Source organism: Ambystoma mexicanum, chromosome 5p (assembly GCF_040938575.1).
Source record: "Ambystoma mexicanum isolate Mex_15411 chromosome 5p, UKY_AmexF1_1, whole genome shotgun sequence".
NCBI lineage: Eukaryota > Metazoa > Chordata > Amphibia > Caudata > Ambystomatidae > Ambystoma > Ambystoma mexicanum.
In genome coordinates, this window is record NC_090930.1 from 716,386,796 (window position 1) to 716,407,288 (window position 20,493).

The 20,493-nt window shown below is 54.7% G+C and overlaps 26 non-coding genes across 26 annotated transcripts; 17 read left to right on the forward strand and 9 right to left on the reverse strand.

Annotated features, from left to right (window-relative positions):
- The first annotated feature begins 195 nt into the window (after positions 1 to 195).
- TRNAE-CUC (transfer RNA glutamic acid (anticodon CUC)) lies at positions 196 to 267 on the forward strand. Its single transcript has one exon. It is a non-coding gene; the product is annotated as a tRNA-Glu (tRNA).
- A 904-nt stretch (positions 268 to 1,171) lies between these two features.
- TRNAL-UAA (transfer RNA leucine (anticodon UAA)) lies at positions 1,172 to 1,254 on the reverse strand. The gene has a single exon. It is a non-coding gene; the product is annotated as a tRNA-Leu (tRNA).
- Positions 1,255 to 2,148: 894 nt separating this feature from the next.
- Positions 2,149 to 2,220, forward strand: TRNAE-CUC (transfer RNA glutamic acid (anticodon CUC)). Its single transcript has one exon. It is a non-coding gene; the product is annotated as a tRNA-Glu (tRNA).
- A 340-nt stretch (positions 2,221 to 2,560) lies between these two features.
- On the forward strand, positions 2,561 to 2,632 carry TRNAE-CUC (transfer RNA glutamic acid (anticodon CUC)). The gene has a single exon. It is a non-coding gene; the product is annotated as a tRNA-Glu (tRNA).
- Positions 2,633 to 3,559: 927 nt separating this feature from the next.
- Positions 3,560 to 3,642, reverse strand: TRNAL-UAA (transfer RNA leucine (anticodon UAA)). The gene has a single exon. It is a non-coding gene; the product is annotated as a tRNA-Leu (tRNA).
- Positions 3,643 to 4,532: 890 nt separating this feature from the next.
- Positions 4,533 to 4,604, forward strand: TRNAE-CUC (transfer RNA glutamic acid (anticodon CUC)). Its single transcript has one exon. It is a non-coding gene; the product is annotated as a tRNA-Glu (tRNA).
- A 340-nt stretch (positions 4,605 to 4,944) lies between these two features.
- TRNAE-CUC (transfer RNA glutamic acid (anticodon CUC)) lies at positions 4,945 to 5,016 on the forward strand. Its single transcript has one exon. It is a non-coding gene; the product is annotated as a tRNA-Glu (tRNA).
- Positions 5,017 to 5,931: 915 nt separating this feature from the next.
- TRNAL-UAA (transfer RNA leucine (anticodon UAA)) lies at positions 5,932 to 6,014 on the reverse strand. Its single transcript has one exon. It is a non-coding gene; the product is annotated as a tRNA-Leu (tRNA).
- An 890-nt stretch (positions 6,015 to 6,904) lies between these two features.
- TRNAE-CUC (transfer RNA glutamic acid (anticodon CUC)) lies at positions 6,905 to 6,976 on the forward strand. The gene has a single exon. It is a non-coding gene; the product is annotated as a tRNA-Glu (tRNA).
- Positions 6,977 to 7,316: 340 nt separating this feature from the next.
- TRNAE-CUC (transfer RNA glutamic acid (anticodon CUC)) lies at positions 7,317 to 7,388 on the forward strand. Its single transcript has one exon. It is a non-coding gene; the product is annotated as a tRNA-Glu (tRNA).
- Positions 7,389 to 8,303: 915 nt separating this feature from the next.
- TRNAL-UAA (transfer RNA leucine (anticodon UAA)) lies at positions 8,304 to 8,386 on the reverse strand. Its single transcript has one exon. It is a non-coding gene; the product is annotated as a tRNA-Leu (tRNA).
- Positions 8,387 to 9,280: 894 nt separating this feature from the next.
- Positions 9,281 to 9,352, forward strand: TRNAE-CUC (transfer RNA glutamic acid (anticodon CUC)). The gene has a single exon. It is a non-coding gene; the product is annotated as a tRNA-Glu (tRNA).
- Positions 9,353 to 9,692: 340 nt separating this feature from the next.
- Positions 9,693 to 9,764, forward strand: TRNAE-CUC (transfer RNA glutamic acid (anticodon CUC)). Its single transcript has one exon. It is a non-coding gene; the product is annotated as a tRNA-Glu (tRNA).
- A 915-nt stretch (positions 9,765 to 10,679) lies between these two features.
- On the reverse strand, positions 10,680 to 10,762 carry TRNAL-UAA (transfer RNA leucine (anticodon UAA)). The gene has a single exon. It is a non-coding gene; the product is annotated as a tRNA-Leu (tRNA).
- Positions 10,763 to 11,652: 890 nt separating this feature from the next.
- Positions 11,653 to 11,724, forward strand: TRNAE-CUC (transfer RNA glutamic acid (anticodon CUC)). Its single transcript has one exon. It is a non-coding gene; the product is annotated as a tRNA-Glu (tRNA).
- A 340-nt stretch (positions 11,725 to 12,064) lies between these two features.
- On the forward strand, positions 12,065 to 12,136 carry TRNAE-CUC (transfer RNA glutamic acid (anticodon CUC)). Its single transcript has one exon. It is a non-coding gene; the product is annotated as a tRNA-Glu (tRNA).
- A 904-nt stretch (positions 12,137 to 13,040) lies between these two features.
- TRNAL-UAA (transfer RNA leucine (anticodon UAA)) lies at positions 13,041 to 13,123 on the reverse strand. The gene has a single exon. It is a non-coding gene; the product is annotated as a tRNA-Leu (tRNA).
- Positions 13,124 to 14,017: 894 nt separating this feature from the next.
- Positions 14,018 to 14,089, forward strand: TRNAE-CUC (transfer RNA glutamic acid (anticodon CUC)). Its single transcript has one exon. It is a non-coding gene; the product is annotated as a tRNA-Glu (tRNA).
- Positions 14,090 to 14,429: 340 nt separating this feature from the next.
- On the forward strand, positions 14,430 to 14,501 carry TRNAE-CUC (transfer RNA glutamic acid (anticodon CUC)). The gene has a single exon. It is a non-coding gene; the product is annotated as a tRNA-Glu (tRNA).
- A 915-nt stretch (positions 14,502 to 15,416) lies between these two features.
- TRNAL-UAA (transfer RNA leucine (anticodon UAA)) lies at positions 15,417 to 15,499 on the reverse strand. Its single transcript has one exon. It is a non-coding gene; the product is annotated as a tRNA-Leu (tRNA).
- An 890-nt stretch (positions 15,500 to 16,389) lies between these two features.
- Positions 16,390 to 16,461, forward strand: TRNAE-CUC (transfer RNA glutamic acid (anticodon CUC)). Its single transcript has one exon. It is a non-coding gene; the product is annotated as a tRNA-Glu (tRNA).
- Positions 16,462 to 16,801: 340 nt separating this feature from the next.
- Positions 16,802 to 16,873, forward strand: TRNAE-CUC (transfer RNA glutamic acid (anticodon CUC)). Its single transcript has one exon. It is a non-coding gene; the product is annotated as a tRNA-Glu (tRNA).
- A 904-nt stretch (positions 16,874 to 17,777) lies between these two features.
- TRNAL-UAA (transfer RNA leucine (anticodon UAA)) lies at positions 17,778 to 17,860 on the reverse strand. Its single transcript has one exon. It is a non-coding gene; the product is annotated as a tRNA-Leu (tRNA).
- Positions 17,861 to 18,754: 894 nt separating this feature from the next.
- Positions 18,755 to 18,826, forward strand: TRNAE-CUC (transfer RNA glutamic acid (anticodon CUC)). The gene has a single exon. It is a non-coding gene; the product is annotated as a tRNA-Glu (tRNA).
- Positions 18,827 to 19,166: 340 nt separating this feature from the next.
- TRNAE-CUC (transfer RNA glutamic acid (anticodon CUC)) lies at positions 19,167 to 19,238 on the forward strand. The gene has a single exon. It is a non-coding gene; the product is annotated as a tRNA-Glu (tRNA).
- Positions 19,239 to 20,153: 915 nt separating this feature from the next.
- On the reverse strand, positions 20,154 to 20,236 carry TRNAL-UAA (transfer RNA leucine (anticodon UAA)). Its single transcript has one exon. It is a non-coding gene; the product is annotated as a tRNA-Leu (tRNA).
- Positions 20,237 to 20,493: the final 257 nt, after the last annotated feature.

The following is a 20,493-nucleotide window of genomic DNA, read 5'->3' on the forward strand; positions in this document are numbered from 1 at the left end:
ATTCATTCTCCTGTCGCTGCGGAAAGACTGCCCTTGACGCAAAAAAGGCAGCTTCCTTTTTCACCGCTGGAGAGAACCTATCTGCTCGGCCCTCCCCCTCTCTTCCCAGTCCCCCAATGGACTGGCCTTTGAGGCACCTGCAGGCATTGTGCACTCGGACACCACTGCCCGGCCTTCCCGAGTTGTCCAGCGGTCTCCCTGGTGGTCTAGTGGTTAGGATTCGGTGCTCTCACCGCCTCGGCCCGGGTTCGATTCCCGGTCAGGGAAGAGAGGCTTTTACTGAATGACATTTTTACAGAAATTCAAACAACTGCGTCTCAAAAAATATTTCTTTCAAATGTAGCTTCACTCACAGGCAATAGCGGCGTGGCTCCCCTGGCGGTAACTCCAAGCATCTTTTCAGCATGGTCCCTTACCGGAAGCTGTCGCCGCTAGAAGTGGGCCTGTGCCCCAAAAAGGAAGCTTTCTTTCTTCCAAAGCTGTAGAGAAAATATTAGTCCTGTCGCCCTGCCAAAGCCGAGCTCGCCCACCATCCCTAGCCTCATCAGACCAAGACCTTGCCCGGGACCCTGGGGCAGAGGGCTGCAGAAATGGTTGCGTACCGGTTTGGAGGAGAAAAGCAGGGGAGGGAGGGGTCGTAGCTGCTTGATTTGCATACAGAGCTGTGGTCTGCTGGGAAAGTGCAGCCTTTGGAGCTTGGCAAAGGCTTCGCAAGGGGCCCGAGCATTGCCCTCGCCCCGTTTGTTGACAGGTTCTCCTTCTATGGGCTGAAGGGCCCTGTAGCCTGATTTGAGGTTGGACGCTCTATTATTCACAGGGGTGTACCGGGCCTAGACGGTGACTGGCTGACCCGTCAGGGCATCGCCCGTTTGGAAGCCCGTTTCGGAAGCGGAGGCGGGAATCCCTGCCCAATTTTCTTTTGGGGTGGTAGGGCTGTTGGCGGGGTTGCACAAGCTCTGCCAACTTTGGCGGCTTAAGCTTGGGATGCGAGGGACATGGTACAAAAATGCAAAGGTTTTCCAGGAAAAGAGTCTACGGGCAACGATTCCTTGTTGCTCTTTTCAGGTGAACTCAAGCCTCAGGGCTTTGAGGTAGGGGCACTGCCTACAGACAGCAGGAAAGGGCTTGTGCGAAGCTGCTGCCGCATTTAGGTAAGAAGAGTAAAAACCTGTACCAGGAGTGGGGCTCGAACCCACGCGGACACTTGTCCATTGGATCTTAAGTCCAACGCCTTAACCACTCGGCCATCCTGGTGAGCTGCTGCAAAGGGCTTCGAATTGAATCTTTGCTGTTTCAGCAGCAGGCGAACAAGTGGAAAACCAGCCCAGAGTGCCCCCTGCAGGAGGTTGGATGGAATTGGCTTGCGAGCGGCAAACGTCTCTCACTTAACAGCATTACAATAGCCTCCAGCTGACTGCAAGTACGGTTGCGGAAACCTCCCGGGTGCTGCAGTCGTTTCCCCGGTGGCCTAGTGGTGAGGATTTGGTGCTTTCACTGCCACGGGCCTGGCTTCGAGTCCCCGACCAGAGTGTGTGCTTTGAGTAAAGGTGGTCTAGGGCAGTCCAGAGGCAGGCTGAGCCTCGAAGGCTGGTGCAGGCCTTGGTGTGCGAGCCCGAAAAAAGGGCAGCTCCTATGTCATCCCTTCTTGCCCTCCGGCACTTGCTGTACAAGCAAAGCCCCCTTTGAACTCTGCATGGTAACCCTGCTGTGTCTCGCAGGCAATCATGGCCTGCCGCCTTTTAATAAACGTGCTCTCCCACGAAGCAGTTCTCCTAAGGAGGGTTAGTTGTGAGTGTGCATCTTCAGCGGCAGCCTCTAGGGGGAGCTTCAGCACTGACCCACAAAAGCTCATAGCGAGGAAGGCTGTCCTTTCAGGAGAGCAAGACAGGAATATCAGCGCTTGGAAGTGAAAGCGCAAACGTTCCCAAAGTGATGCTGTCTTCAATCTCTAAGCTCCCCTTTTCGCAGACCATCACAAGTGTTTTTGTTTTCTTTCTTTCTTTCTTTCTTTATTTCTTTATTTATTTATTTATTAGCAGAAACGGCCCCCGAAGACCTGCAGGCACTGGTGCCCATTGTAGCAGAGGCCCTCAGCCTTTGGACTCGGACGCCACCATCTGAGCGACACGCAACGGGGTGCACCCACCGTCCCTGGTGGTCTAGTGGTTAGGATTCGGCGCTCTCACCGCCGCGGCCCGGGTTCGATTCCCGGTCAGGGAAGGAGCTCTTTTAACAACTGACATTTTTATTTACAGCAATGCAGTTAACTGGCGACCGGAAATCTTGCTCCCAGATGCAGATTTGCGTGCACAAAATGGAGGAAGTGCCCTCAGCGCGACGCAAAACGTGTTTATGGCAGAGTCCCATTCATTCTCCTGTCGCTGCGGAAAGACTGCCCTTGACGCAAAAAAGGCAGCTTCCTTTTTCACCGCTGGAGAGAACCTATCTGCTCGGCCCTCCCCCTCTCTTCCCAGTCCCCCAATGGACTGGCCTTTGAGGCACCTGCAGGCATTGTGCACTCGGACACCACTGCCCGGCCTTCCCGAGCTGTCCAGCGGTCTCCCTGGTGGTCTAGTGGTTAGGATTCGGCGCTCTCACCGCCGCGGCCCGGGTTCGATTCCCGGTCAGGGAAGAGAGGCTTTTACTGAATGACATTTTTACAGAAATTCAAACAACTGCGTCTCAAAAAATATTTCTTTCAAATGTAGCTTCACTCACAGGCAATAGCGGCGTGGCTCCCCTGGCGGTAACTCCAAGCATCTTTTCAGCATGGTCCCTTACCGGAAGCTGTCGCCGCTAGAAGTGGGCCTGTGCCCCAAAAAGGAAGCTTTCTTTCTTCCAAAGCTGTAGAGAAAATATTAGTCCTGTCGCCCTGCCAAAGCCGAGCTCGCCCACCATCCCTAGCCTCATCAGACCAAGACCTTGCCCGGGACCCTGGGGCAGAGGGCTGCAGAAATGGTTGCGTACCGGTTTGGAGGAGAAAAGCAGGGGAGGGAGGGGTCGTAGCTGCTTGATTTGCATACAGAGCTGTGGTCTGCTGGGAAAGTGCAGCCTTTGGAGCTTGGCAAAGGCTTCGCAAGGGGCCCGAGCATTGCCCTCGCCCCGTTTGTTGACAGGTTCTCCTTCTATGGGCTGAAGGGCCCTGTAGCCTGATTTGAGGTTGGACGCTCTATTATTCACAGGGGTGTACCGGGCCTAGACGGTGACTGGCTGACCCGTCAGGGCATCGCCCGTTTGGAAGCCCGTTTGGAAGCCCGTTTCGGAAGCCGTGAGGAAGCGGAGGCGGGAATCCCTGCCCAATTTTCTTTTGGGGTGGTAGGGCTGTTGGCGGGGTTGCACAAGCTCTGCCAACTTTGGCGGCTTAAGCTTGGGATGCGAGGGACATGGTACAAAAATGCAAAGGTTTTCCAGGAAAAGAGTCTACGGGCAACGATTCCTTGTTGCTCTTTTCAGGTGAACTCAAGCCTCAGGGCTTTGAGGTAGGGGCACTGCCTACAGACAGCAGGAAAGGGCTTGTGCGAAGCTGCTGCCGCATTTAGGTAAGAAGAGTAAAAACCTGTACCAGGAGTGGGGCTCGAACCCACACGGACACTTGTCCATTGGATCTTAAGTCCAACGCCTTAACCACTCGGCCATCCTGGTGAGCTGCTGCAAAGGGCTTCGAATTGAATCTTTGCTGTTTCAGCAGCAGGCGAACAAGTGGAAAACCAGCCCAGAGTGCCCCCTGCAGGAGGTTGGATGGAATTGGCTTGCGAGCGGCAAACGTCTCTCACTTAACAGCATTACAATAGCCTCCAGCTGACTGCAAGTACGGTTGCGGAAACCTCCCGGGTGCTGCAGTCGTTTCCCCGGTGGCCTAGTGGTGAGGATTTGGTGCTTTCACTGCCACGGGCCTGGCTTCGAGTCCCCGACCAGAGTGTGTGCTTTGAGTAAAGGTGGTCTAGGGCAGTCCAGAGGCAGGCTGAGCCTCGAAGGCTGGTGCAGGCCTTGGTGTGCGAGCCCGAAAAAAGGGCAGCTCCTATGTCATCCCTTCTTGCCCTCCGGCACTTGCTGTACAAGCAAAGCCCCCTTTGAACTCTGCATGGTAACCCTGCTGTGTCTCGCAGGCAATCATGGCCTGCCGCCTTTTAATAAACGTGCTCTCCCACGAAGCAGTTCTCCTAAGGAGGGTTAGTTGTGAGTGTGCATCTTCAGCGGCAGCCTCTAGGGGGAGCTTCAGCACTGACCCACAAAAGCTCATAGCGAGGAAGGCTGTCCTTTCAGGAGAGCAAGACAGGAATATCAGCGCTTGGAAGTGAAAGCGCAAACGTTCCCAAAGTGATGCTGTCTTCAATCTCTAAGCTCCCCTTTTCGCAGACCATCACAAGTGTTTTTGTTTTCTTTCTTTCTTTCTTTCTTTCTTTATTTCTTTATTTATTAGCAGAAACGGCCCCCGAAGACCTGCAGGCACTGGTGCCCATTGTAGCAGAGGCCCTCAGCCTTTGGACTCGGACGCCACCATCTGAGCGACACGCAACGGGGTGCACCCACCGTCCCTGGTGGTCTAGTGGTTAGGATTCGGGGCTCTCACCGCCGCGGCCCGGGTTCGATTCCCGGTCAGGGAAGGAGCTCTTTTAACAACTGACATTTTTATTTACAGCAATGCAGTTAACTGGCGACCGGAAATCTTGCTCCCAGATGCAGATTTGCGTGCACAAAATGGAGGAAGTGCCCTCAGCGCGACGCAAAACGTGTTTATGGCAGAGTCCCATTCATTCTCCTGTCGCTGCGGAAAGACTGCCCTTGACGCAAAAAAGGCAGCTTCCTTTTTCACCGCTGGAGAGAACCTATCTGCTCGGCCCTCCCCCTCTCTTCCCAGTCCCCCAATGGACTGGCCTTTGAGGCACCTGCAGGCATTGTGCACTCGGACACCACTGCCCGGCCTTCCCGAGCTGTCCAGCGGTCTCCCTGGTGGTCTAGTGGTTAGGATTCGGCGCTCTCACCGCCGCGGCCCGGGTTCGATTCCCGGTCAGGGAAGAGAGGCTTTTACTGAATGACATTTTTACAGAAATTCAAACAACTGCGTCTCAAAAAATATTTCTTTCAAATGTAGCTTCACTCACAGGCAATAGCGGCGTGGCTCCCCTGGCGGTAACTCCAAGCATCTTTTCAGCATGGTCCCTTACCGGAAGCTGTCGCCGCTAGAAGTGGGCCTGTGCCCCAAAAAGGAAGCTTTCTTTCTTCCAAAGCTGTAGAGAAAATATTAGTCCTGTCGCCCTGCCAAAGCCGAGCTCGCCCACCATCCCTAGCCTCATCAGACCAAGACCTTGCCCGGGACCCTGGGGCAGAGGGCTGCAGAAATGGTTGCGTACCGGTTTGGAGGAGAAAAGCAGGGGAGGGAGGGGTCGTAGCTGCTTGATTTGCATACAGAGCTGTGGTCTGCTGGGAAAGTGCAGCCTTTGGAGCTTGGCAAAGGCTTCGCAAGGGGCCCGAGCATTGCCCTCGCCCCGTTTGTTGACAGGTTCTCCTTCTATGGGCTGAAGGGCCCTGTAGCCTGATTTGAGGTTGGACGCTCTATTATTCACAGGGGTGTACCGGGCCTAGACGGTGACTGGCTGACCCGTCAGGGCATCGCCCGTTTGGAAGCCCGTTTCGGAAGCCGTGAGGAAGCGGAGGCGGGAATCCCTGCCCAATTTTCTTTTGGGGTGGTAGGGCTGTTGGCGGGGTTGCACAAGCTCTGCCAACTTTGGCGGCTTAAGCTTGGGATGCGAGGGACATGGTACAAAAATGCAAAGGTTTTCCAGGAAAAGAGTCTACGGGCAACGATTCCTTGTTGCTCTTTTCAGGTGAACTCAAGCCTCAGGGCTTTGAGGTAGGGGCACTGCCTACAGACAGCAGGAAAGGGCTTGTGCGAAGCTGCTGCCGCATTTAGGTAAGAAGAGTAAAAACCTGTACCAGGAGTGGGGCTCGAACCCACGCGGACACTTGTCCATTGGATCTTAAGTCCAACGCCTTAACCACTCGGCCATCCTGGTGAGCTGCTGCAAAGGGCTTCGAATTGAATCTTTGCTGTTTCAGCAGCAGGCGAACAAGTGGAAAACCAGCCCAGAGTGCCCCCTGCAGGAGGTTGGATGGAATTGGCTTGCGAGCGGCAAACGTCTCTCACTTAACAGCATTACAATAGCCTCCAGCTGACTGCAAGTACGGTTGCGGAAACCTCCCGGGTGCTGCAGTCGTTTCCCCGGTGGCCTAGTGGTGAGGATTTGGTGCTTTCACTGCCACGGGCCTGGCTTCGAGTCCCCGACCAGAGTGTGTGCTTTGAGTAAAGGTGGTCTAGGGCAGTCCAGAGGCAGGCTGAGCCTCGAAGGCTGGTGCAGGCCTTGGTGTGCGAGCCCGAAAAAAGGGCAGCTCCTATGTCATCCCTTCTTGCCCTCCGGCACTTGCTGTACAAGCAAAGCCCCCTTTGAACTCTGCATGGTAACCCTGCTGTGTCTCGCAGGCAATCATGGCCTGCCGCCTTTTAATAAACGTGCTCTCCCACGAAGCAGTTCTCCTAAGGAGGGTTAGTTGTGAGTGTGCATCTTCAGCGGCAGCCTCTAGGGGGAGCTTCAGCACTGACCCACAAAAGCTCATAGCGAGGAAGGCTGTCCTTTCAGGAGAGCAAGACAGGAATATCAGCGCTTGGAAGTGAAAGCGCAAACGTTCCCAAAGTGATGCTGTCTTCAATCTCTAAGCTCCCCTTTTCGCAGACCATCACAAGTGTTTTTGTTTTCTTTCTTTCTTTCTTTCTTTCTTTATTTCTTTATTTATTAGCAGAAACGGCCCCCGAAGACCTGCAGGCACTGGTGCCCATTGTAGCAGAGGCCCTCAGCCTTTGGACTCGGACGCCACCATCTGAGCGACACGCAACGGGGTGCACCCACCGTCCCTGGTGGTCTAGTGGTTAGGACTCGGGGCTCTCACCGCCGCGGCCCGGGTTCGATTCCCGGTCAGGGAAGGAGCTCTTTTAACAACTGACATTTTTATTTACAGCAATGCAGTTAACTGGCGACCGGAAATCTTGCTCCCAGATGCAGATTTGCGTGCACAAAATGGAGGAAGTGCCCTCAGCGCGACGCAAAACGTGTTTATGGCAGAGTCCCATTCATTCTCCTGTCGCTGCGGAAAGACTGCCCTTGACGCAAAAAAGGCAGCTTCCTTTTTCACCGCTGGAGAGAACCTATCTGCTCGGCCCTCCCCCTCTCTTCCCAGTCCCCCAATGGACTGGCCTTTGAGGCACCTGCAGGCATTGTGCACTCGGACACCACTGCCCGGCCTTCCCGAGCTGTCCAGCGGTCTCCCTGGTGGTCTAGTGGTTAGGATTCGGCGCTCTCACCGCCGCGGCCCGGGTTCGATTCCCGGTCAGGGAAGAGAGGCTTTTACTGAATGACATTTTTACAGAAATTCAAACAACTGCGTCTCAAAAAATATTTCTTTCAAATGTAGCTTCACTCACAGGCAATAGCGGCGTGGCTCCCCTGGCGGTAACTCCAAGCATCTTTTCAGCATGGTCCCTTACCGGAAGCTGTCGCCGCTAGAAGTGGGCCTGTGCCCCAAAAAGGAAGCTTTCTTTCTTCCAAAGCTGTAGAGAAAATATTAGTCCTGTCGCCCTGCCAAAGCCGAGCTCGCCCACCATCCCTAGCCTCATCAGACCAAGACCTTGCCCGGGACCCTGGGGCAGAGGGCTGCAGAAATGGTTGCGTACCGGTTTGGAGGAGAAAAGCAGGGGAGGGAGGGGTCGTAGCTGCTTGATTTGCATACAGAGCTGTGGTCTGCTGGGAAAGTGCAGCCTTTGGAGCTTGGCAAAGGCTTCGCAAGGGGCCCGAGCATTGCCCTCGCCCCGTTTGTTGACAGGTTCTCCTTCTATGGGCTGAAGGGCCCTGTAGCCTGATTTGAGGTTGGACGCTCTATTATTCACAGGGGTGTACCGGGCCTAGACGGTGACTGGCTGACCCGTCAGGGCATCGCCCGTTTGGAAGCCCGTTTCGGAAGCCGTGAGGAAGCGGAGGCGGGAATCCCTGCCCAATTTTCTTTTGGGGTGGTAGGGCTGTTGGCGGGGTTGCACAAGCTCTGCCAACTTTGGCGGCTTAAGCTTGGGATGCGAGGGACATGGTACAAAAATGCAAAGGTTTTCCAGGAAAAGAGTCTACGGGCAACGATTCCTTGTTGCTCTTTTCAGGTGAACTCAAGCCTCAGGGCTTTGAGGTAGGGGCACTGCCTACAGACAGCAGGAAAGGGCTTGTGCGAAGCTGCTGCCGCATTTAGGTAAGAAGAGTAAAAACCTGTACCAGGAGTGGGGCTCGAACCCACGCGGACACTTGTCCATTGGATCTTAAGTCCAACGCCTTAACCACTCGGCCATCCTGGTGAGCTGCTGCAAAGGGCTTCGAATTGAATCTTTGCTGTTTCAGCAGCAGGCGAACAAGTGGAAAACCAGCCCAGAGTGCCCCCTGCAGGAGGTTGGATGGAATTGGCTTGCGAGCGGCAAACGTCTCTCACTTAACAGCATTACAATAGCCTCCAGCTGACTGCAAGTACGGTTGCGGAAACCTCCCGGGTGCTGCAGTCGTTTCCCCGGTGGCCTAGTGGTGAGGATTTGGTGCTTTCACTGCCACGGGCCTGGCTTCGAGTCCCCGACCAGAGTGTGTGCTTTGAGTAAAGGTGGTCTAGGGCAGTCCAGAGGCAGGCTGAGCCTCGAAGGCTGGTGCAGGCCTTGGTGTGCGAGCCCGAAAAAAGGGCAGCTCCTATGTCATCCCTTCTTGCCCTCCGGCACTTGCTGTACAAGCAAAGCCCCCTTTGAACTCTGCATGGTAACCCTGCTGTGTCTCGCAGGCAATCATGGCCTGCCGCCTTTTAATAAACGTGCTCTCCCACGAAGCAGTTCTCCTAAGGAGGGTTAGTTGTGAGTGTGCATCTTCAGCGGCAGCCTCTAGGGGGAGCTTCAGCACTGACCCACAAAAGCTCATAGCGAGGAAGGCTGTCCTTTCAGGAGAGCAAGACAGGAATATCAGCGCTTGGAAGTGAAAGCGCAAACGTTCCCAAAGTGATGCTGTCTTCAATCTCTAAGCTCCCCTTTTCGCAGACCATCACAAGTGTTTTTGTTTTCTTTCTTTCTTTCTTTCTTTATTTCTTTATTTATTTATTTATTAGCAGAAACGGCCCCCGAAGACCTGCAGGCACTGGTGCCCATTGTAGCAGAGGCCCTCAGCCTTTGGACTCGGACGCCACCATCTGAGCGACACGCAACGGGGTGCACCCACCGTCCCTGGTGGTCTAGTGGTTAGGATTCGGCGCTCTCACCGCTGCGGCCCGGGTTCGATTCCCGGTCAGGGAAGGAGCTCTTTTAACAACTGACATTTTTATTTACAGCAATGCAGTTAACTGGCGACCGGAAATCTTGCTCCCAGATGCAGATTTGCGTGCACAAAATGGAGGAAGTGCCCTCAGCGCGACGCAAAACGTGTTTATGGCAGAGTCCCATTCATTCTCCTGTCGCTGCGGAAAGACTGCCCTTGACGCAAAAAAGGCAGCTTCCTTTTTCACCGCTGGAGAGAACCTATCTGCTCGGCCCTCCCCCTCTCTTCCCAGTCCCCCAATGGACTGGCCTTTGAGGCACCTGCAGGCATTGTGCACTCGGACACCACTGCCCGGCCTTCCCGAGTTGTCCAGCGGTCTCCCTGGTGGTCTAGTGGTTAGGATTCGGTGCTCTCACCGCCTCGGCCCGGGTTCGATTCCCGGTCAGGGAAGAGAGGCTTTTACTGAATGACATTTTTACAGAAATTCAAACAACTGCGTCTCAAAAAATATTTCTTTCAAATGTAGCTTCACTCACAGGCAATAGCGGCGTGGCTCCCCTGGCGGTAACTCCAAGCATCTTTTCAGCATGGTCCCTTACCGGAAGCTGTCGCCGCTAGAAGTGGGCCTGTGCCCCAAAAAGGAAGCTTTCTTTCTTCCAAAGCTGTAGAGAAAATATTAGTCCTGTCGCCCTGCCAAAGCCGAGCTCGCCCACCATCCCTAGCCTCATCAGACCAAGACCTTGCCCGGGACCCTGGGGCAGAGGGCTGCAGAAATGGTTGCGTACCGGTTTGGAGGAGAAAAGCAGGGGAGGGAGGGGTCGTAGCTGCTTGATTTGCATACAGAGCTGTGGTCTGCTGGGAAAGTGCAGCCTTTGGAGCTTGGCAAAGGCTTCGCAAGGGGCCCGAGCATTGCCCTCGCCCCGTTTGTTGACAGGTTCTCCTTCTATGGGCTGAAGGGCCCTGTAGCCTGATTTGAGGTTGGACGCTCTATTATTCACAGGGGTGTACCGGGCCTAGACGGTGACTGGCTGACCCGTCAGGGCATCGCCCGTTTGGAAGCCCGTTTCGGAAGCCGTGAGGAAGCGGAGGCGGGAATCCCTGCCCAATTTTCTTTTGGGGTGGTAGGGCTGTTGGCGGGGTTGCACAAGCTCTGCCAACTTTGGCGGCTTAAGCTTGGGATGCGAGGGACATGGTACAAAAATGCAAAGGTTTTCCAGGAAAAGAGTCTACGGGCAACGATTCCTTGTTGCTCTTTTCAGGTGAACTCAAGCCTCAGGGCTTTGAGGTAGGGGCACTGCCTACAGACAGCAGGAAAGGGCTTGTGCGAAGCTGCTGCCGCATTTAGGTAAGAAGAGTAAAAACCTGTACCAGGAGTGGGGCTCGAACCCACGCGGACACTTGTCCATTGGATCTTAAGTCCAACGCCTTAACCACTCGGCCATCCTGGTGAGCTGCTGCAAAGGGCTTCGAATTGAATCTTTGCTGTTTCAGCAGCAGGCGAACAAGTGGAAAACCAGCCCAGAGTGCCCCCTGCAGGAGGTTGGATGGAATTGGCTTGCGAGCGGCAAACGTCTCTCACTTAACAGCATTACAATAGCCTCCAGCTGACTGCAAGTACGGTTGCGGAAACCTCCCGGGTGCTGCAGTCGTTTCCCCGGTGGCCTAGTGGTGAGGATTTGGTGCTTTCACTGCCACGGGCCTGGCTTCGAGTCCCCGACCAGAGTGTGTGCTTTGAGTAAAGGTGGTCTAGGGCAGTCCAGAGGCAGGCTGAGCCTCGAAGGCTGGTGCAGGCCTTGGTGTGCGAGCCCGAAAAAAGGGCAGCTCCTATGTCATCCCTTCTTGCCCTCCGGCACTTGCTGTACAAGCAAAGCCCCCTTTGAACTCTGCATGGTAACCCTGCTGTGTCTCGCAGGCAATCATGGCCTGCCGCCTTTTAATAAACGTGCTCTCCCACGAAGCAGTTCTCCTAAGGAGGGTTAGTTGTGAGTGTGCATCTTCAGCGGCAGCCTCTAGGGGGAGCTTCAGCACTGACCCACAAAAGCTCATAGCGAGGAAGGCTGTCCTTTCAGGAGAGCAAGACAGGAATATCAGCGCTTGGAAGTGAAAGCGCAAACGTTCCCAAAGTGATGCTGTCTTCAATCTCTAAGCTCCCCTTTTCGCAGACCATCACAAGTGTTTTTGTTTTCTTTCTTTCTTTCTTTCTTTCTTTATTTCTTTATTTATTAGCAGAAACGGCCCCCGAAGACCTGCAGGCACTGGTGCCCATTGTAGCAGAGGCCCTCAGCCTTTGGACTCGGACGCCACCATCTGAGCGACACGCAACGGGGTGCACCCACCGTCCCTGGTGGTCTAGTGGTTAGGATTCGGGGCTCTCACCGCCGCGGCCCGGGTTCGATTCCCGGTCAGGGAAGGAGCTCTTTTAACAACTGACATTTTTATTTACAGCAATGCAGTTAACTGGCGACTGGAAATCTTGCTCCCAGATGCAGATTTGCGTGCACAAAATGGAGGAAGTGCCCTCAGCGCGACGCAAAACGTGTTTATGGCAGAGTCCCATTCATTCTCCTGTCGCTGCGGAAAGACTGCCCTTGACGCAAAAAAGGCAGCTTCCTTTTTCACCGCTGGAGAGAACCTATCTGCTCGGCCCTCCCCCTCTCTTCCCAGTCCCCCAATGGACTGGCCTTTGAGGCACCTGCAGGCATTGTGCACTCGGACACCACTGCCCGGCCTTCCCGAGCTGTCCAGCGGTCTCCCTGGTGGTCTAGTGGTTAGGATTCGGCGCTCTCACCGCCGTGGCCCGGGTTCGATTCCCGGTCAGGGAAGAGAGGCTTTTACTGAATGACATTTTTACAGAAATTCAAACAACTGCGTCTCAAAAAATATTTCTTTCAAATGTAGCTTCACTCACAGGCAATAGCGGCGTGGCTCCCCTGGCGGTAACTCCAAGCATCTTTTCAGCATGGTCCCTTACCGGAAGCTGTCGCCGCTAGAAGTGGGCCTGTGCCCCAAAAAGGAAGCTTTCTTTCTTCCAAAGCTGTAGAGAAAATATTAGTCCTGTCGCCCTGCCAAAGCCGAGCTCGCCCACCATCCCTAGCCTCATCAGACCAAGACCTTGCCCGGGACCCTGGGGCAGAGGGCTGCAGAAATGGTTGCGTACCGGTTTGGAGGAGAAAAGCAGGGGAGGGAGGGGTCGTAGCTGCTTGATTTGCATACAGAGCTGTGGTCTGCTGGGAAAGTGCAGCCTTTGGAGCTTGGCAAAGGCTTCGCAAGGGGCCCGAGCATTGCCCTCGCCCCGTTTGTTGACAGGTTCTCCTTCTATGGGCTGAAGGGCCCTGTAGCCTGATTTGAGGTTGGACGCTCTATTATTCACAGGGGTGTACCGGGCCTAGACGGTGACTGGCTGACCCGTCAGGGCATCGCCCGTTTGGAAGCCCGTTTCGGAAGCGGAGGCGGGAATCCCTGCCCAATTTTCTTTTGGGGTGGTAGGGCTGTTGGCGGGGTTGCACAAGCTCTGCCAACTTTGGCGGCTTAAGCTTGGGATGCGAGGGACATGGTACAAAAATGCAAAGGTTTTCCAGGAAAAGAGTCTACGGGCAACGATTCCTTGTTGCTCTTTTCAGGTGAACTCAAGCCTCAGGGCTTTGAGGTAGGGGCACTGCCTACAGACAGCAGGAAAGGGCTTGTGCGAAGCTGCTGCCGCATTTAGGTAAGAAGAGTAAAAACCTGTACCAGGAGTGGGGCTCGAACCCACGCGGACACTTGTCCATTGGATCTTAAGTCCAACGCCTTAACCACTCGGCCATCCTGGTGAGCTGCTGCAAAGGGCTTCGAATTGAATCTTTGCTGTTTCAGCAGCAGGCGAACAAGTGGAAAACCAGCCCAGAGTGCCCCCTGCAGGAGGTTGGATGGAATTGGCTTGCGAGCGGCAAACGTCTCTCACTTAACAGCATTACAATAGCCTCCAGCTGACTGCAAGTACGGTTGCGGAAACCTCCCGGGTGCTGCAGTCGTTTCCCCGGTGGCCTAGTGGTGAGGATTTGGTGCTTTCACTGCCACGGGCCTGGCTTCGAGTCCCCGACCAGAGTGTGTGCTTTGAGTAAAGGTGGTCTAGGGCAGTCCAGAGGCAGGCTGAGCCTCGAAGGCTGGTGCAGGCCTTGGTGTGCGAGCCCGAAAAAAGGGCAGCTCCTATGTCATCCCTTCTTGCCCTCCGGCACTTGCTGTACAAGCAAAGCCCCCTTTGAACTCTGCATGGTAACCCTGCTGTGTCTCGCAGGCAATCATGGCCTGCCGCCTTTTAATAAACGTGCTCTCCCACGAAGCAGTTCTCCTAAGGAGGGTTAGTTGTGAGTGTGCATCTTCAGCGGCAGCCTCTAGGGGGAGCTTCAGCACTGACCCACAAAAGCTCATAGCGAGGAAGGCTGTCCTTTCAGGAGAGCAAGACAGGAATATCAGCGCTTGGAAGTGAAAGCGCAAACGTTCCCAAAGTGATGCTGTCTTCAATCTCTAAGCTCCCCTTTTCGCAGACCATCACAAGTGTTTTTGTTTTCTTTCTTTCTTTCTTTCTTTATTTCTTTATTTATTTATTTATTAGCAGAAACGGCCCCCGAAGACCTGCAGGCACTGGTGCCCATTGTAGCAGAGGCCCTCAGCCTTTGGACTCGGACGCCACCATCTGAGCGACACGCAACGGGGTGCACCCACCGTCCCTGGTGGTCTAGTGGTTAGGATTCGGCGCTCTCACCGCTGCGGCCCGGGTTCGATTCCCGGTCAGGGAAGGAGCTCTTTTAACAACTGACATTTTTATTTACAGCAATGCAGTTAACTGGCGACCGGAAATCTTGCTCCCAGATGCAGATTTGCGTGCACAAAATGGAGGAAGTGCCCTCAGCGCGACGCAAAACGTGTTTATGGCAGAGTCCCATTCATTCTCCTGTCGCTGCGGAAAGACTGCCCTTGACGCAAAAAAGGCAGCTTCCTTTTTCACCGCTGGAGAGAACCTATCTGCTCGGCCCTCCCCCTCTCTTCCCAGTCCCCCAATGGACTGGCCTTTGAGGCACCTGCAGGCATTGTGCACTCGGACACCACTGCCCGGCCTTCCCGAGCTGTCCAGCGGTCTCCCTGGTGGTCTAGTGGTTAGGATTCGGCGCTCTCACCGCCGCGGCCCGGGTTCGATTCCCGGTCAGGGAAGAGAGGCTTTTACTGAATGACATTTTTACAGAAATTCAAACAACTGCGTCTCAAAAAATATTTCTTTCAAATGTAGCTTCACTCACAGGCAATAGCGGCGTGGCTCCCCTGGCGGTAACTCCAAGCATCTTTTCAGCATGGTCCCTTACCGGAAGCTGTCGCCGCTAGAAGTGGGCCTGTGCCCCAAAAAGGAAGCTTTCTTTCTTCCAAAGCTGTAGAGAAAATATTAGTCCTGTCGCCCTGCCAAAGCCGAGCTCGCCCACCATCCCTAGCCTCATCAGACCAAGACCTTGCCCGGGACCCTGGGGCAGAGGGCTGCAGAAATGGTTGCGTACCGGTTTGGAGGAGAAAAGCAGGGGAGGGAGGGGTCGTAGCTGCTTGATTTGCATACAGAGCTGTGGTCTGCTGGGAAAGTGCAGCCTTTGGAGCTTGGCAAAGGCTTCGCAAGGGGCCCGAGCATTGCCCTCGCCCCGTTTGTTGACAGGTTCTCCTTCTATGGGCTGAAGGGCCCTGTAGCCTGATTTGAGGTTGGACGCTCTATTATTCACAGGGGTGTACCGGGCCTAGACGGTGACTGGCTGACCCGTCAGGGCATCGCCCGTTTGGAAGCCCGTTTCGGAAGCCGTGAGGAAGCGGAGGCGGGAATCCCTGCCCAATTTTCTTTTGGGGTGGTAGGGCTGTTGGCGGGGTTGCACAAGCTCTGCCAACTTTGGCGGCTTAAGCTTGGGATGCGAGGGACATGGTACAAAAATGCAAAGGTTTTCCAGGAAAAGAGTCTACGGGCAACGATTCCTTGTTGCTCTTTTCAGGTGAACTCAAGCCTCAGGGCTTTGAGGTAGGGGCACTGCCTACAGACAGCAGGAAAGGGCTTGTGCGAAGCTGCTGCCGCATTTAGGTAAGAAGAGTAAAAACCTGTACCAGGAGTGGGGCTCGAACCCACGCGGACACTTGTCCATTGGATCTTAAGTCCAACGCCTTAACCACTCGGCCATCCTGGTGAGCTGCTGCAAAGGGCTTCGAATTGAATCTTTGCTGTTTCAGCAGCAGGCGAACAAGTGGAAAACCAGCCCAGAGTGCCCCCTGCAGGAGGTTGGATGGAATTGGCTTGCGAGCGGCAAACGTCTCTCACTTAACAGCATTACAATAGCCTCCAGCTGACTGCAAGTACGGTTGCGGAAACCTCCCGGGTGCTGCAGTCGTTTCCCCGGTGGCCTAGTGGTGAGGATTTGGTGCTTTCACTGCCACGGGCCTGGCTTCGAGTCCCCGACCAGAGTGTGTGCTTTGAGTAAAGGTGGTCTAGGGCAGTCCAGAGGCAGGCTGAGCCTCGAAGGCTGGTGCAGGCCTTGGTGTGCGAGCCCGAAAAAAGGGCAGCTCCTATGTCATCCCTTCTTGCCCTCCGGCACTTGCTGTACAAGCAAAGCCCCCTTTGAACTCTGCATGGTAACCCTGCTGTGTCTCGCAGGCAATCATGGCCTGCCGCCTTTTAATAAACGTGCTCTCCCACGAAGCAGTTCTCCTAAGGAGGGTTAGTTGTGAGTGTGCATCTTCAGCGGCAGCCTCTAGGGGGAGCTTCAGCACTGACCCACAAAAGCTCATAGCGAGGAAGGCTGTCCTTTCAGGAGAGCAAGACAGGAATATCAGCGCTTGGAAGTGAAAGCGCAAACGTTCCCAAAGTGATGCTGTCTTCAATCTCTAAGCTCCCCTTTTCGCAGACCATCACAAGTGTTTTTGTTTTCTTTCTTTCTTTCTTTCTTTCTTTATTTCTTTATTTATTAGCAGAAACGGCCCCCGAAGACCTGCAGGCACTGGTGCCCATTGTAGCAGAGGCCCTCAGCCTTTGGACTCGGACGCCACCATCTGAGCGACACGCAACGGGGTGCACCCACCGTCCCTGGTGGTCTAGTGGTTAGGATTAGGCGCTCTCACCGCCGCGGCCTGGGTTCGATTCCCGGTCAGGGAAGGAGCTCTTTTAACAACTGACATTTTTATTTACAGCAATGCAGTTAACTGGCGACCGGAAATCTTGCTCCCAGATGCAGATTTGCGTGCACAAAATGGAGGAAGTGCCCTCAGCGCGACGCAAAACGTGTTTATGGCAGAGTCCCATTCATTCTCCTGTCGCTGCGGAAAGACTGCCCTTGACGCAAAAAAGGCAGCTTCCTTTTTCACCGCTGGAGAGAACCTATCTGCTCGGCCCTCCCCCTCTCTTCCCAGTCCCCCAATGGACTGGCCTTTGAGGCACCTGCAGGCATTGTGCACTCGGACACCACTGCCCGGCCTTCCCGAGTTGTCCAGCGGTCTCCCTGGTGGTCTAGTGGTTAGGATTCGGTGCTCTCACCGCCTCGGCCCGGGTTCGATTCCCGGTCAGGGAAGAGAGGCTTTTACTGAATGACATTTTTACAGAAATTCAAACAACTGCGTCTCAAAAAATATTTCTTTCAAATGTAGCTTCACTCACAGGCAATAGCGGCGTGGCTCCCCTGGCGGTAACTCCAAGCATCTTTTCAGCATGGTCCCTTACCGGAAGCTGTCGCCGCTAGAAGTGGGCCTGTGCCCCAAAAAGGAAGCTTTCTTTCTTCCAAAGCTGTAGAGAAAATATTAGTCCTGTCGCCCTGCCAAAGCCGAGCTCGCCCACCATCCCTAGCCTCATCAGACCAAGACCTTGCCCGGGACCCTGGGGCAGAGGGCTGCAGAAATGGTTGCGTACCGGTTTGGAGGAGAAAAGCAGGGGAGGGAGGGGTCGTAGCTGCTTGATTTGCATACAGAGCTGTGGTCTGCTGGGAAAGTGCAGCCTTTGGAGCTTGGCAAAGGCTTCGCAAGGGGCCCGAGCATTGCCCTCGCCCCGTTTGTTGACAGGTTCTCCTTCTATGGGCTGAAGGGCCCTGTAGCCTGATTTGAGGTTGGACGCTCTATTATTCACAGGGGTGTACCGGGCCTAGACGGTGACTGGCTGACCCGTCAGGGCATCGCCCGTTTGGAAGCCCGTTTCGGAAGCGGAGGCGGGAATCCCTGCCCAATTTTCTTTTGGGGTGGTAGGGCTGTTGGCGGGGTTGCACAAGCTCTGCCAACTTTGGCGGCTTAAGCTTGGGATGCGAGGGACATGGTACAAAAATGCAAAGGTTTTCCAGGAAAAGAGTCTACGGGCAACGATTCCTTGTTGCTCTTTTCAGGTGAACTCAAGCCTCAGGGCTTTGAGGTAGGGGCACTGCCTACAGACAGCAGGAAAGGGCTTGTGCGAAGCTGCTGCCGCATTTAGGTAAGAAGAGTAAAAACCTGTACCAGGAGTGGGGCTCGAACCCACGCGGACACTTGTCCATTGGATCTTAAGTCCAACGCCTTAACCACTCGGCCATCCTGGTGAGCTGCTGCAAAGGGCTTCGAATTGAATCTTTGCTGTTTCAGCAGCAGGCGAACAAGTGGAAAACCAGCCCAGAGTGCCCCCTGCAGGAGGTTGGATGGAATTGGCTTGCGAGCGGCAAACGTCTCTCACTTAACAGCATTACAATAGCCTCCAGCTGACTGCAAGTACGGTTGCGGAAACCTCCCGGGTGCTGCAGTCGTTTCCCCGGTGGCCTAGTGGTGAGGATTTGGTGCTTTCACTGCCACGGGCCTGGCTTCGAGTCCCCGACCAGAGTGTGTGCTTTGAGTAAAGGTGGTCTAGGGCAGTCCAGAGGCAGGCTGAGCCTCGAAGGCTGGTGCAGGCCTTGGTGTGCGAGCCCGAAAAAAGGGCAGCTCCTATGTCATCCCTTCTTGCCCTCCGGCACTTGCTGTACAAGCAAAGCCCCCTTTGAACTCTGCATGGTAACCCTGCTGTGTCTCGCAGGCAATCATGGCCTGCCGCCTTTTAATAAACGTGCTCTCCCACGAAGCAGTTCTCCTAAGGAGGGTTAGTTGTGAGTGTGCATCTTCAGCGGCAGCCTCTAGGGGGAGCTTCAGCACTGACCCACAAAAGCTCATAGCGAGGAAGGCTGTCCTTTCAGGAGAGCAAGACAGGAATATCAGCGCTTGGAAGTGAAAGCGCAAACGTTCCCAAAGTGATGCTGTCTTCAATCTCTAAGCTCCCCTTTTCGCAGACCATCACAAGTGTTTTTGTTTTCTTTCTTTCTTTCTTTCTTTATTTCTTTATTTATTTATTTATTAGCAGAAACGGCCCCCGAAGACCTGCAGGCACTGGTGCCCATTGTAGCAGAGGCCCTCAGCCTTTGGACTCGGACGCCACCATCTGAGCGACACGCAACGGGGTGCACCCACCGTCCCTGGTGGTCTAGTGGTTAGGATTCGGCGCTCTCACCGCCGCGGCCCGGGTTCGATTCCCGGTCAGGGAAGGAGCTCTTTTAACAACTGACATTTTTATTTACAGCAATGCAGTTAACTGGCGACCGGAAATCTTGCTCCCAGATGCAGATTTGCGTGCACAAAATGGAGGAAGTGCCCTCAGCGCGACGCAAAACGTGTTTATGGCAGAGTCCCATTCATTCTCCTGTCGCTGCGGAAAGACTGCCCTTGACGCAAAAAAGGCAGCTTCCTTTTTCACCGCTGGAGAGAACCTATCTGCTCGGCCCTCCCCCTCTCTTCCCAGTCCCCCAATGGACTGGCCTTTGAGGCACCTGCAGGCATTGTGCACTCGGACACCACTGCCCGGCCTTCCCGAGCTGTCCAGCGGTCTCCCTGGTGGTCTAGTGGTTAGGATTCGGCGCTCTCACCGCCGCGGCCCGGGTTCGATTCCCGGTCAGGGAAGAGAGGCTTTTACTGAATGACATTTTTACAGAAATTCAAACAACTGCGTCTCAAAAAATATTTCTTTCAAATGTAGCTTCACTCACAGGCAATAGCGGCGTGGCTCCCCTGGCGGTAACTCCAAGCATCTTTTCAGCATGGTCCCTTACCGGAAGCTGTCGCCGCTAGAAGTGGGCCTGTGCCCCAAAAAGGAAGCTTTCTTTCTTCCAAAGCTGTAGAGAAAATATTAGTCCTGTCGCCCTGCCAAAGCCGAGCTCGCCCACCATCCCTAGCCTCATCAGACCAAGACCTTGCCCGGGACCCTGGGGCAGAGGGCTGCAGAAATGGTTGCGTACCGGTTTGGAGGAGAAAAGCAGGGGAGGGAGGGGTCGTAGCTGCTTGATTTGCATACAGAGCTGTGGTCTGCTGGGAAAGTGCAGCCTTTGGAGCTTGGCAAAGGCTTCGCAAGGGGCCCGAGCATTGCCCTCGCCCCGTTTGTTGACAGGTTCTCCTTCTATGGGCTGAAGGGCCCTGTAGCCTGATTTGAGGTTGGACGCTCTATTATTCACAGGGGTGTACCGGGCCTAGACGGTGACTGGCTGACCCGTCAGGGCATCGCCCGTTTGGAAGCCCGTTTCGGAAGCCGTGAGGAAGCGGAGGCGGGAATCCCTGCCCAATTTTCTTTTGGGGTGGTAGGGCTGTTGGCGGGGTTGCACAAGCTCTGCCAACTTTGGCGGCTTAAGCTTGGGATGCGAGGGACATGGTACAAAAATGCAAAGGTTTTCCAGGAAAAGAGTCTACGGGCAACGATTCCTTGTTGCTCTTTTCAGGTGAACTCAAGCCTCAGGGCTTTGAGGTAGGGGCACTGCCTACAGACAGCAGGAAAGGGCTTGTGCGAAGCTGCTGCCGCATTTAGGTAAGAAGAGTAAAAACCTGTACCAGGAGTGGGGCTCGAACCCACGCGGACACTTGTCCATTGGATCTTAAGTCCAACGCCTTAACCACTCGGCCATCCTGGTGAGCTGCTGCAAAGGGCTTCGAATTGAATCTTTGCTGTTTCAGCAGCAGGCGAACAAGTGGAAAACCAGCCCAGAGTGCCCCCTGCAGGAGGTTGGATGGAATTGGCTTGCGAGCGGCAAACGTCTCTCACTTAACAGCATTACAATAGCCTCCAGCTGACTGCAAGTACGGTTGCGGAAACCTCCCGGGTGCTGCAGTCGTTTCCCCGGTGGCCTAGTGGTGAGGATTTGGTGCTTTCACTGCCACGGGCCTGGCT